General features: G+C 39.5%; 1 protein-coding gene and 1 pseudogene across 7 annotated transcripts in view; both read left to right on the top strand.

Annotated features, from left to right (window-relative positions):
* DIP2B (disco interacting protein 2 homolog B) overlaps nucleotides 1-13,423 on the top strand; it is a 269,005-nt gene that overhangs the window by 139,359 nt on the left and 116,223 nt on the right. The gene's annotated exons all lie outside the window — the stretch shown is intronic.
* LOC116527843 lies at nucleotides 4,354-4,450 on the top strand (annotated as a pseudogene).

Raw genomic sequence — 13,423 nt, 5'->3', positions numbered from 1 at the left:
AAGTAGCTGGAACTACAGGTGTGTGCTGTCATACCCAGCTATTTTTGAATTTTTTCATAGAGACAGGGTTTTGCCATGTTACCCAGGCTGGTATTGAACTGGGCTTTAGCAATCCAGCTGTCTTGGCCTCCCAAAGTGTTGGGATTACAGGCTTGAGCCACCATGACCTACCCACTCTTCGTATTTTCTTACCCCTCTGTTTCTGCTGCTCTTAGTCTTTCTTACAGGCTCATTTTTGTCTGTTAAATGTTAGATCTCTCAAGTTAAGGACCAAGACCTCTTGCCTTCTCACTCCTTGTCAGCAGTTCTCAAATTGTAGCAAGCCCTCAGAATCACTGGAGGGCTTGTTAATACATAGACTGCAGGGCCCCATTTTCAGGGTTTCTGATTCATTTGGTCCAGGGTAAGGCCTGAGTATTTGCATTTTTGTTAATTTCCCAGGTAATGTTGAGGTTGGTGGTCCAGGGACCATACTTTGAGAACAAGATTATTTCAGCCACGCCTGTGACTTTAATTATGGTTTGAATTCAGATAACTCACAAATATGTATCTTCAACCCAGATCTCTTCCAAACCTCCTGATTCATAGATCCAACTGCACACTTAATATCTCCACTTACATACCTTAAAGGCACCACCATTTCAACATATCCAAAATTTAAATTTATGACTTCTGCACCCCACCCCTACCACCATTACTAACCCCTCCCCGCATACATTCTCTAGGAGACCAACTACAACATCCAACCTGCTCCTGTGCTTCTAGTTTTCTCTTCTGAGTGAATACAACTCACATTCATAAGCTCAGCAAGTTTCCGGCTTAAAAGTGATCCTCAACATCCCTGTCTTCCTTTCCCTCTTTTGTTACCAGGACCTATCAGTTTTCTGTATCTTCTTGAGCCAGTTTTGGTAAACTTAATTTTTCTAGGAAATTGTTTTAAGTTTTCAAAGTTATTGAAAATATTCCCTTTATTTCTAAAGCCTCTGCTTTTTGTTGCTTGTCCCTCCTCTCCCCTCCCCTCCCCTCTCCTCCCCTCCTCTCCCCGTTCTCTTTCTTCTCTCTCTCTGACGGATCTATGGATTTGTCAGTTTTAGATGTAATTCTGTCAAGTTTTGCTTTATATATAGTTTTAAATCTATGTTACTAGGTATGTTCCAATTAAGAATTCTTGTCTTCCTTGTAAATTGTTTCTTCTTTCATGAGTAACTGTTTGTCTCTATGGTGTTTTTTTATCCTAAGGCTTTAAAAAACAAATCTAAACATAGTCAGTTATTAGGCATCTTAATTCCCCTAAAGGACACAAGGACTTCAGAATGCTTTGATGTTGATCACCACAACTTTTTTTTTTTTTTTGAGTTGGAGTCTTGCTCTGTTGCCGAGGCTAGAGTTCAATGGTGCGATCTCAGCTCATTGCAACCTCTGCCTCCTGGGTTGAAGGGATTCTCCTGCCTTAGCCTCCCAAGTAGCTGGGACCACAGGCACATGCCACCACACCCAGCTAATTTTTGTATTTTTAGTAGAGGCAGGATTTCTCCGTGCTGGTCAGGCTGGTCTCAAACTCCCAACCTCAGGTGACCTGCCTGCCTGCCTTGGCCTCCCAAAGTGCCAGGATTACAGACCTGAGCCACCACGGCCTCAGTTACTGTTTTAGTTAACAATAGTTACTATACCACTTCTTATCTTACATTTTAGTATCATCTTTATTTTACATACGCCTTCAACTGTCAGTTACTGTTTTTGGTTTTTTTCTTTGTCTGTTTTTTTGAGACAGAGCCTTGCTCTGTCGCCCAGGCTGGAGTGCCATGGTGCGATTTCGGCTCACTGCAACCTCTGCCTTCCAGGTTCAAGCAATTCTCGCTTCAGCCTCCCAAGTAGCTGGGATTACAGGCATGTGCCACCATGCCCAGCTAATGTTTGTATTTTTAGAAGAGATGGAGTTTCACCATCTTGGCAAGGCTGGTCTTGAACTCCTGAGCTCGTGATCCACCTGCCCCAGCCTCCCAAAATGCTGGGATTATAGGTGTGAGCCACTGTACCTGGCCTCAGTTACTGTTTTATGTAGTTAACAATAGTTATTATCTATTTCTTTACTATTCCTTCTTATATCTCAGTTCTTCTCAGTTTACTTTCCTCCTCCTCCTCCTTATCTTTTCTTTTTTTTTGAGACAGGGTCTTGCTCTGTCGCCCAGGCTGGAGTGCGGTGCCATGATCTCCTCTCACTGCAACCTCCGCCTACTAGGTTCAAGCGATTCTTGTGCCTCAGCCTCCTGAGTAGCTTGGATTACAGATATGTGCCACCACACCCAGCTAATTTTTGTATTTTTAATAGAGACAGGGTTTCAGCATGTTGGCCAGGCCTCACGTGATCTGCTCACCTCAGGCCTTGAACTCCTGGTGTCATGTGATCTGCCCACCTCAGCCTCCCAAAGTTCTGGGATTACAAGCATAAGCCACCTTGCCTGGCTCAGTTTTCTTCTTCTTAAAGCATGTTTTTTAGTAGCCAAATACTTTAGCAAGGATATCTCAATGGTAAATTCTTTCATTTTGTGTTTTTCACTTTCTTTAACCATTTTGTTTTTTAACAATGTATTTCCCAAAAAGGGCTGGGTTGTAAGGTTGGGTAATTTATGTTATATAGATTACATATCAAAAGAAGAGATTACCCTTTGGCATATTTACCCCATATATCTTTGTAGATTTTGAAGGAAGCCATTTAACTTGACTTTTTTTATTTTTCTAAATAGAGAGAAGGTTTCACTATGTCGGCCAGGCTGGTCTCAAACTCCTGAGCTCAAGTGATCCTCCCGCCTCCACCTTCCAAAAGTGCTAGGATTACAGGTGTGAGCTACCACACCCTGCCTGGTTTGACTTTTTAAATTACATTGGAATGCAATTTAAAGTTCAATACAGTCAAATGGAATGAAAATCATTTTAATGCTTTTGGTAGGAGCTATCTACCTCTTTGGAGGGGTTCAACTTCTTCTAAACTCTATTGTCTTCTTAGATTCCATTCATTACAACTGTGAGATGCTTCATTTTGAACATGGCTGCTTTGGTATAGTGTATAAAAGTAACATCCCTGGTAGGATGCAGTAGCTCATGTGTTTAATCCCAGCACTTTGGGAGGCCTCCAAGGCAGGCAGATCACCTGTGGCCAGGAGTTCGAGAACATTGTGGCCAACATGGTGAAACCCCATCTCTACTAAAAATACAAAAAATTAGGCAGCTTGGTGGTGCACACATTTAATCCCAGCTACTTGAGAGGTTGAAGCATGAGAATCCCTTGAACCTGGGAGGCGCAGGTTGCAGTAAGCCAGGATCGCGCCACTGCACTCCATCCTGGTGACAGAGAGAGACTCTGTCTCAAAAATAAACAAATAAATAACATTCTCACTAATATCTATGTGTGCGTGTGTCTGTCTATCTGTCTGTCTGTCTATCTATCTATCTATCTATCTATCTATCTATCTATCTATCATTTTTGAGACAGAGTCTTGCTCTGTTGCCCAGGCTGGAATGCAGTGTCATGATCTTGGCTTACTGCAACCTCTGCCTCCCAGGTTCATGTGATTCTCCTGCCTCTCAGACTCTTGAGTAGCTAGGATTACACATGTGCCACCATGCCCAGCTAATTTTTGTATTTTCATTAGCAACGGAGCTTTACCATGTTGGTCAGGCTGGTGTCAAACTCCTGACCTCAAATAATCTACCTCCCTCAGCCTCCCAACATGTTGAGAGTCATGATTGTGCCACTGCACTCCAGCCTGGTTGACAGAGTGAGACCCTGTCTCCAAAAATAAGAAAAAGTGACTTAATTCAGTAGCATCATAGGGATTAGGTTATAAAGTTACTGTATGGCAAAAATCTCCTTCAAAATTACCCTAAAAAATCACTTAAACCAACCGTGAGCCATTGCACCTGGCCTAATCACTAATATCTTTTTAAATAAAAAGTTAATACTGCAACATTTTATTACTGGGATTATTATGTGCACATGCTCCTTATCTAAAAATTTAGTGAATGATTGTTTTTTCTTTTAAAAAAAATAATTAGAGACTGGGTCTTGCTATGTTGCCCAGGCTGGTCTCAAACTCTTGGGCTCAAGCAATCCTTCTGCCTCAGCCTCCTAAAATTCTGGGATTACAGGTGTGAGCCACCTCTCCTGGCCTTGTGAATGATTTTTTCGTATGAAATTTATTTGGAATTAACTTGGATTGCATATTTATGTATATTTTAGATTTCTCAAATATTACATAAATCTTTAAAACAGGACTTCAGAAAAAATTAACGTAACAGGAAATTTGTAAGATAACACAAGTTTGAAGAAAATATTTAAATAATAAGTAATGGAATGCTGTCTTTGGCAGTGCATATATTAAAACTAGAACAATATAGAGAAGATTAGCATGGCCTCTGTGACATGCAAATTCGTGAAGTGTTTCATCTTTTTAGAACATTAGGCCCCAGTAACATGTCATTGTGTAAAGAAAAATAACATGCAAAAAATAAACTGAAAAAGAAAGTAGTGGAAATTTAGTATGGACGATTTTGGTTAATATTAAGCGTGGCTGGCTGGGCACAATGGTGCATACTTGTAATCCCAGCAGTTTGGGAGGCTGAGGTAGGATGATCACTTGAGACCAGGCTGGGCAACATAGTGAAACCTTATCCCTACAAAAAAATAAAAAAATTAGCCAGGTGTGGTAGTGCTACCTGTGATCCCAGCTCCACAGGAGGCTGAGGCGGGAGGATTGCTTAAGCCTGGGAGGTTGAGGCTGCAGTGAGCCATGACTGTGCCACTGCACTCCAGCCTGGTTGACAGAGTGAGACCCTGTCTCCAAAAATAAGAAAAACTAACTTAATTCAGTAGCATTGTAGGGATTAGGTTCTAAAATTGCTATATGGCAAAAATCTCCTTCAACATTACCCTAAAAAATCACTTAAACTTCCCAGCATTGGAACTGTTAGTTATTTCTTTAGTTAAACAAGAGCCAAACCTTATCTGGTATTTAAGGGCCATGCTGTCTTTTAACAATAGATTAAAATTTATAAGATTAAAGATTAAAAATTCAGGGCCTCAAAATGCTCCCACTTTGAGAGGCATGGGAGAAATGAAGATATGGCAGATTCACACCTCCCATCTCCTGCTCATGCTGAGCTGTCTGCTCTTTGACAAGAATGGCCCACAGAACATCTTTCAGTAGTTGGAGGCTACTATGGCCAAGTATAAAGCTTCCCACACACCTCTATTAGTTGACTTCCAGGGAGAAGGGGCCAGGAAATTAACTCTCTCTTTTGGGATGGCCCAAAGAATTGAATTTTCAAACCACACACATTGTAACTCCTCTGTAAATTAGTCACTCTTGGCCACTCTTGGAGTTGCAGGAAAATGGAAGATTTTGTGTAGGAAGGCAATTTTCCTGTGCTGATCCTTTGATCTAATCTTTAAGATACTTTGGATACAAATAACTTGTAATTCCAGCTAGCTTTAATAGAAAAATAGTTCATTCCAAAGATACAGGGGTTACGGAAAAAATCTAAGCACAGTACATGTTTAATAAGTGCCTCCTGTGTTCTAAATACTGTTTAGACAGCAAGGAGACAGCATGGGACAAGACATTGCCCAGAAGCCACCTGGCTTGCTTTGTCACTCTACTTAGGGGTTTGTTCAATTAGGGAAGTCCTGAAGAGGCCTTCCTTGACCAGCCCTATAAATAGTCCCCATTCCCGTTATCTGAGTTGTGTTTTGAAAGAGCTGTCTTTGGCCATCCCATAGATTATGGTCTGTTTGTGTGTCTTATTCACCTACTGGAGAACATTCTTTTTAATTGTTTTTTTCTTCATGTCCCCAGTTTCTACCATTAGTGCCTTATATATAGTCGATGTTCTATAATTGTTTACGGAACTAAAAAGAAAGAGCATTTAGAATTTCTGGTATTTTCTTGAGTAAACGTCTATGAAGATAAGTGTTAGGTAATACAAGAAGCGGCACTCTACAGACTGGAGAGTGGTCTCTTGTAGATTGATCCTGGCAACTTGTCTCCACCCTCAATAGATCTTTTAATGTGGACCTACTAAAACCTCAAGAGGCTGTGTAGAGTATATCAATTCTCATCTGATACTCTAGCATTTCTTTAATTTTTAAATGAATTTGATACATCTGTTTTAAATAGTACTACAAGATTTATAACAACAAATGAGCAGAAAGAAAAGGAAAGGCAGGGCGCTGCTCATTATGTTTTGTCTTAATGTATTTGAGACTATTTGTGACCTTTATATATTTGATTTTCTTTCTTCATCCTTTGACTTGTTTCTGTCTTTCACTTCATTTTTTAAGTGAATTGTGTTTATCTCCTGCTTCAGAATAAGATCTTACCTTTCATGTTTTCTTTCTTGGCCTGTATGTTTCTGCATTGTTTTTCTCCCTAGACTCCCACCTACTTATTTTTTTTAAGGGTTAAAACATAAGTTTGTGAAGATAGTTTTTAATATTTGTTGATGTTCTTTAGCTTGTCTTGATGAGAAGTTCTGGTGACCCAAAGGTTTTTCCCAAATGTGGATTCCTTTTGTGATTGCTGCTTACTGTGCTGAGTGGCAGTCCCTGGTGTTCCAGTTCCTATAAGTACACTACACTTGGCAGCTGCTTCATGCCCCGTTCATCACAGTTCTTCTAGGTTCAGTCCTGCCTTTGAGGTTGTTCAAGGGTGCGAGTGTGACCAAGTTAAAATGAAACAAAGAAAAACCCTTGTATTTTATTTTCTCTCTCAAGCCTCTAATAATGCCTCTTAAGTAGTCTGTAACCCTGTTTTCCTTAATGTCCTTGTGTAAGTATATGAAGATAGTGAGAGGCACACATTTTTGCATACAACTTATAGGAATTGGAGATACACAGATAAGCAGGATTTTTAGGTAAACTTTAAATGGATGTCTCTACAGTTTTGTGTTTATTTTTCCTGGCCAGCTGCTATCATGGGTGGAGGTGAGGAGACAGACAAGATCTTAATTATTTATTTTAATTAAAATACTAAATGCCTGCAATGTAAAAGTCCAAGGACCAATTACTGTAGGAGCTGGAAGATGATTAAGACCAGCCTCTGACCTCAAGTTATTTACACTGTAGCAGAGAGATGACAGTTACACAAATGAGGATCATAAAAGAGAGTAAAATAAGTACTGTAAGAGAGTTCTAAACAAAGTACTATGGAAATTCAAAGGGACGTAAACATAAAACCAGTTTTTGAAATCAGGAACAGCATTTTGTAATGCCACAGAACATTTCCAACTATGAGTATTTAGTAGGCAATGTGCCTCTGTGTGTGTATGTATGCATAGGGCTTGAGGAGTGGAATCTATTTTATCTATCTCATTTTGATGTAAAAGTTCCTTCCCAATAAGGCTCATAGCATAATGGAAAGAACATAGAATCTTTTTTCCAGTCCCCATTCTGCTTTCATTTGTTAGGTTTGGATGGCATTAGAATCACTATGAATTGGAACAGATTGCAATTATATCTGCCCCCATATATCTCATTAGAAGGAAGTCCAGTATTTTCCTATTGTGGCTTCTTTTTCCTCCTAAATTGTCTAAGAACCCTCAGGAATATAGGCAGTGCAAAAGGAGAGGTGATAGATCCAGCTTTCACAAAAGGGGAAAGATCCCCACAGTCTGCTGTTTGCTTTCCATCATCTCACAGGGTGCAGCTGAAAACTGGTTCTCACTGTGTGACCAGCCAGTAATGCTGAGCCTGTTCCCTGCATCAGCTACTCTGATGCTTTATGGAGGAAGAGCCAGGTACTCTACTTGGACTCCCAGAGCAGTTTTTCGTGTTGGCTCTTTTATCCTCATGCACTGCCATTTTCCTGATGTCAAGTGGCCAAGGAAGTTCTGGATTAGGATCTGTTCAGACACCTGCTACTTTATAAACCTGGAGTTTCCAACCCTCTTTCCTTAGTCTACCCCTGGAAAAAAGGCAGGTGGCCCCTTTTCCATACTTCAAACACCAGCACTCTCATTCCTCTCTCGCCTTCCCTAGGTAGTGAGGTTAATCACCTACCCTTGTAAGGAAGTTGTCCTCAATTACTCCCAGCTGCTTTAGCCTCTCAATCAAGGTACATTTATCCATCCTTCTTGGATGGGGTGGGAGTGAGGGCCCTATAGTGATTCAAGGTGATTATCGGCTCACTCTCACTGTGGAAAAATCTGTGGTGGGCATCCTGCTTCGTTAATAGTATCTATCACATGGTGCTGTTGTGAAGATATAATGAGATGGTGATAGGCAAGTTTGAAGAGCCAAAGAAATATTATTATCATTGATATTCTGTTGTTTCCTGTAAATCCTTTCAAAGGCTGCCCACTCGGCTTAGGGCAAGTGACCTGACACCACTTTTCTAGTGCAGTCTCATTTTGTAACACTCTACCCTTTTGCTGTATCTTTAGCCCCACTGGTCTGTCTTAGACTTGCCAAGGCTTTACTCCCTCACTGGGCTTCTAGAAACACCATGCTTTTGAATAAAGTGGCTTTTCCTTCTCTTTGCCTAGTTAGGTCTTGCATCACTGTCTCCTTTTAACAGACATTCACCTTCTCTGAAACTGTAATGAAAGTTAAATTTCCCAATATGTGAGCTGAGAGACCCTTGTTCTTTTCCTTCTCAGCATGTATCACAGTGTAAAAGATACACACATGGTGACCACTTGCTTAATGTTTCTTCTCTGGACTCTAGCACCAAAAACAGTAGGCATGTCTGCTCTGTTTAACCACCAGAAGTTGAATTATTAGGTTCCTTGGTTCTCAGAGCCCTTCCTGTTTCACATTGTTGGTCTTGGAGGTGAGAATATCTGTTAAATCATAAGCAGAATTAAAAGATAACATGTGGAGGCTGATGGCTTCCTTCCATCTTCCTGAGTGGAAATGTGTAGTTTTGTGCTACTAAATAGCATTTTTTTCAAGTTACCATCCTTACCATATTCAAACAGTAGAAACATATTAAACTTTGAGGTCTTTTTCTGCCAAAGAACAATAAATTATGTACATGTTGATCATTGAGAAGGAAGGCTTTGTGTTATTGAACCTAAAATGTGCACTTTTTATTGTTACTAAACCTTTTAACGTCATCGCTATTTAAACATAATGGTGACCCCTAGTGGATATTCCGCATAACAGACTGAAAGATCAGAAACCCCCTAACTGAAGCTCTTGCTGTGTAATGATAATCAGCAAGTTGTCTTTTTTCTTCAGATCTCTTATTTTATGCTAGAATTTAGAAGTCATGAAGAGGACTTAATTTGTGAGTCTTGCAGCTTCCATTCCAGCACTTATTTGTATTTAGTGTCTTTTAGAATTACTTTTATTTTATATGTAATTCATTCTATAAGCAGAACAATGAAATTGTAAAGAAATAGGGAGTACCTCAATCTAAATACCTTTGGGATTTTTGTATCACACCTGACACTCATATATATTTTTTTACATACACATAATTATATTGTGTACATAATATTTTGTGTTCTTTTATCACGTGACATTACTTTATTTGGACTGAAGTGTCTGCATAGTCTACGTATTTTTCATTTTTCTTTCTTTCTTTTTTTGAGATGAAGTCTTGCTCTTTCGCACAGGCTAGAGTGGAATGATGCGAGGCTCACTGCAACCTTTGCCTCACAGGTTCAAGCGAATTGCCTGCCCCAGCCTCCAGAGTAGCTGGGATTACAGGCACATGCCACCACACCCGGCTGATTTTTGTATTTTTAGTAGAGACAGGGTTTCACCATGTTGGCCAGGCTGGTCTCAAACTCCTGACCTCAGGTGATCTGCCCACCTTGGCCTCCCTATATTTTTCATTTTTCATGGCATATAGTATCTCATTGTGTTGATACATGTTGTTAAGTTTCATTTTTGCTTTTAGCTTTTCCTTACCATGTCAGTGAAACTGTACATCTTATTCAAAACACAGGAATCTGTATTTTAGCACCCCTGTTAATTTCTGAGATCTAGTTGGAATGACACTATGGCCAGGGAATGATTCACCTTGAGGCAGCATCTTGCCTGCCCAGCTGACATTACATATGCCGTTAAATAATGCCCTGCTGGCCTTCCATACCCTCATACTCCTTCCCATCTCTTCTTGATGAGGCCTTAGGTACAGTTTGAGTAGCCCTTAGCTGAAATGCTTGGGACTGGGAAGTATTTCTGATTTTTTAAAAATGTTTGGAATATTTGCATTATATGTCAGTTGAACGTGTGAAATCCAAAAATTGGAAACTAGAAATGTTTCAAGGAACATTTCCTGTGAGCGCTAGACAGGAGCTCAAAAAGTTTTGGATTTGGGGTTTGGGGTCCTCAACTATGTTGTTTTCTGTCCCCATTCATGATAAATCATTGCCCTTGCAAGTGAGCCAAGGTGGGAATGAGTCTCCACAATGTTTTAAATCTAACCAGGACATACTTTTCTCTCTCTTACTCCCAAATATGCATTGATTTGTCAGTTGCTCTTAGGGAAAGGAAAAGGAAGTCATTGATTTTTTTTTTTTTTTAATAGAGTCTTGCTCTGATGACCAGGCTGGAGTACAGGTGCATGATCTTGGCTCACTGCAACCTTGCCCTCTTGGGATCAAGCAATCCTCCTGTCTTAGTCTCCCAAGTAACTGGGACCACAGACATGCACCACCATGCTCAGCTAATTTTTTTTTTTTTTTTAAGAGACACAGTCTTGCTATGTTGCCCAGGCTGGCCTCGAACTCCTGGGCTCAAGCAGTCCTCCTGCCGCAGCCTCCCAAAGTGTTGGGATTATAGGAGTGAACCCCACTATGCCTGGCCTTGCTTCTAGTATGCAATGCATGCTTAAGTATATTTGTTCTTATATTTTAAAAAATAAACTCTAGTGCATGGAAATAAACATTTATAAAATGCATATAAATTAGAGACTTCAATTTAAAAAAAGATTACAGGGTTTTGTTATTAAGATCTCCTGTTATATTTTATATTTTAAGTGATTCAATTCCTAAGAATATACCTTGTAATTATATATATATATATATATATATATATATATATATTTTTACAGCTTTTTAACTTAACCTCTCATGAACTTGAAGCAAGTTTGTTGCACATTTGAATCAAGGTTGTTCTATCAGAAATCCATGTTTTTGTTGCATTGTGCTTTGGGCCCCTGAGGAATACTCACTGAACAAACCTGTCAGTCCATTATTGAAACTGCAAATCAACTTTTTGGCTTCATTTCTAGCAAACTATAACAAAATAGTTGTCCTGATTTTAGACCCAAAAGAGACCTAGTCTATTTGGATGGCCGAAGTCCTGAGGGAACTGAGATAACCGTTGCAGAGAATATGTTAATGTTGCTTGGTGAAGAGTGGGTTGTGAGGCTTTTTTTTTTTTTTTTGGTACCAGTGCAGTAAGTCTCTTGGCTAAGTGTCATCTGACTTTTAATTCTCATCAAATGTCTTTGTGTTATATTTCCTTGTGGTTTGATCTGTGATAACCTCTAGATAATCCTGAATGGAAATGTTCATTTTCTCTAGTTCTTTCCCAGATAGATGGTCAACTCCCAGATCCCCCGTCACCTCTGTATCATTTCATTGTAATAATTTTTCTTTAGCCCATATTTCTTCTTTCTCTTATTATAATTAATTACATAGAAAAAACACAAAAGCATAACAGAGAAAGGAATGATAAAAAGGAATACATAAACCTTTGTGTCATCCTTTGTGAAGTGAGAATCTATATAATTATTTTCACTCTTTGTATTATTAGCTATCTAATTTGGAACCACCATGTTTCTTAGCAGGATGGTTTGCTCTGTCCTTACAAACCTGCTTATTTAATTAATACAATCTGTTGTAGGTAATTCAGTAGCATATTCTTTATGACCAAAATAATAATAAAAAGCAAGTGTTTCAAAACTTAGTGCTGTTTAAATCAAACCATTTTTGTGCATGTATTTACAAGCAAAGTAGCTTGTGTGTGCTATCTGATTTTCTTCCAGTGTATCATCTGATCTTCCAAATAAAAATAGCCCCTTTCTGTTTTTTGTTTTCTATTTAAAGTTAATTGGACTATATTTTAAGTAATGTGTCTAACAAGTGGCCGAAAACTTTATTTGGAGGGGTCTTTTGCCAAATCCTTTGCATGATGGTAGGTGTTTGGTTGTGTATTTTGAGTTTTACTGTTATCTATTGTAACTCCTGAAGCATTTGATGCTCCCATGCTAAATTATTAATTTTGATTACTTTCCTTTTAAGAGTTTTGGGAGGCCAGGCACGGTGGCTCACGCCTGTGATCCCAGCACTTGGGGAGGCTGAGGTAGGCAGATTACGAGGTCGGAAGTTTGAGACCGACCTGGCCAACATAATAAACCGCCGTCTCTACTAAAAATACAACAACAACAAAAAATTAGCCAGGTGTGGTGGTGGGCGCCTGTAATCCTAGCCACTCTGGAGGCTGAGGCAGGAGAATCGCTTGAACCTGGGAGGCAGAGGTTGCAGTGAGCTGAGATCACGCTACTAGACACCAGCCCGGGCAACGGTGCAAGACTCTGTCTCCAAAAAAAAAAAAAAAAAAAAAAAAAAAGCCTTGGGAGAATTTTCATGACCTTTTCTGGTTGAGAACTAGTGGAATTAGATCTGGGTTTGAAATTCTGTCTCTGCATTCCTTGTCTTTGTGATTTTTGAGCCATGTCTCTGTTCTCCTTTATGTCAAAAGGGATAATGAAAATGCTGACTTCATAGGGTTGTTGTAAGGAATAAATACGATAAAATGTGAAAACTTCTCTATGTATAGTGTGTGGCACAAAGCAAACACTTAAATGTTAGCTTTCATTATAATAGATTAGGAATTGATAGACTTTTTCTATAAAGGGCCAGATAATAAATACTTAAAATTTTTTTTTCAAATTTTTATGTAGATAGAGATGGAGTCTTGCTATGTTGCCTAGGCTGGTCTCAAACTCTGGGGCTCAAAGGATCCTTGCCTTCTTCAATACTGTGTGTGTGTGTATGTGTGTGTGTTTTCCTTGCCTTCTTAAACATTGTGTGTGTGTGTGTGTGTGTGTGTGTATGTATACACACCTAGCCATTTAAAGAAACATGGTTTTGTAGGCCAACAATTTGGGCAGGGATAATTTCAGTGATTATTTTGCTCTATATTGTTGCCAACTGGGGTCATTCAGTGGTTTTCTTTCCCCTTACCTAGTAGATGGGTTGCTCTGGACAGTCTAAGATGGCTTGTTCACATGTTTGCTGCCTTAACAAGGCAGTTGGAGGGTGGGCTCAGCCAGGACTATTGATTGGAGCCTCAACATGCGGCCTCTCTAGCATGCTACCTGCTTTTTTTTTTTTCCAATGATAAAACATTGCCATTATGAATCTCAGTTCCTGTAACAGTTTGATGCCATCAGTCTTTAATGGGGTG

This window comes from Sapajus apella, unplaced genomic scaffold (assembly GCF_009761245.1).
Source record: "Sapajus apella isolate SASKATOON/1434 unplaced genomic scaffold, GSC_monkey_1.0 scaffold2, whole genome shotgun sequence".
In the NCBI taxonomy this organism is placed as follows: domain Eukaryota; kingdom Metazoa; phylum Chordata; class Mammalia; order Primates; family Cebidae; genus Sapajus; species Sapajus apella.
The sequence above is the reverse complement of the archived record's forward strand: the minus strand, read 5'-3'. Positions and strand labels throughout refer to the sequence as shown.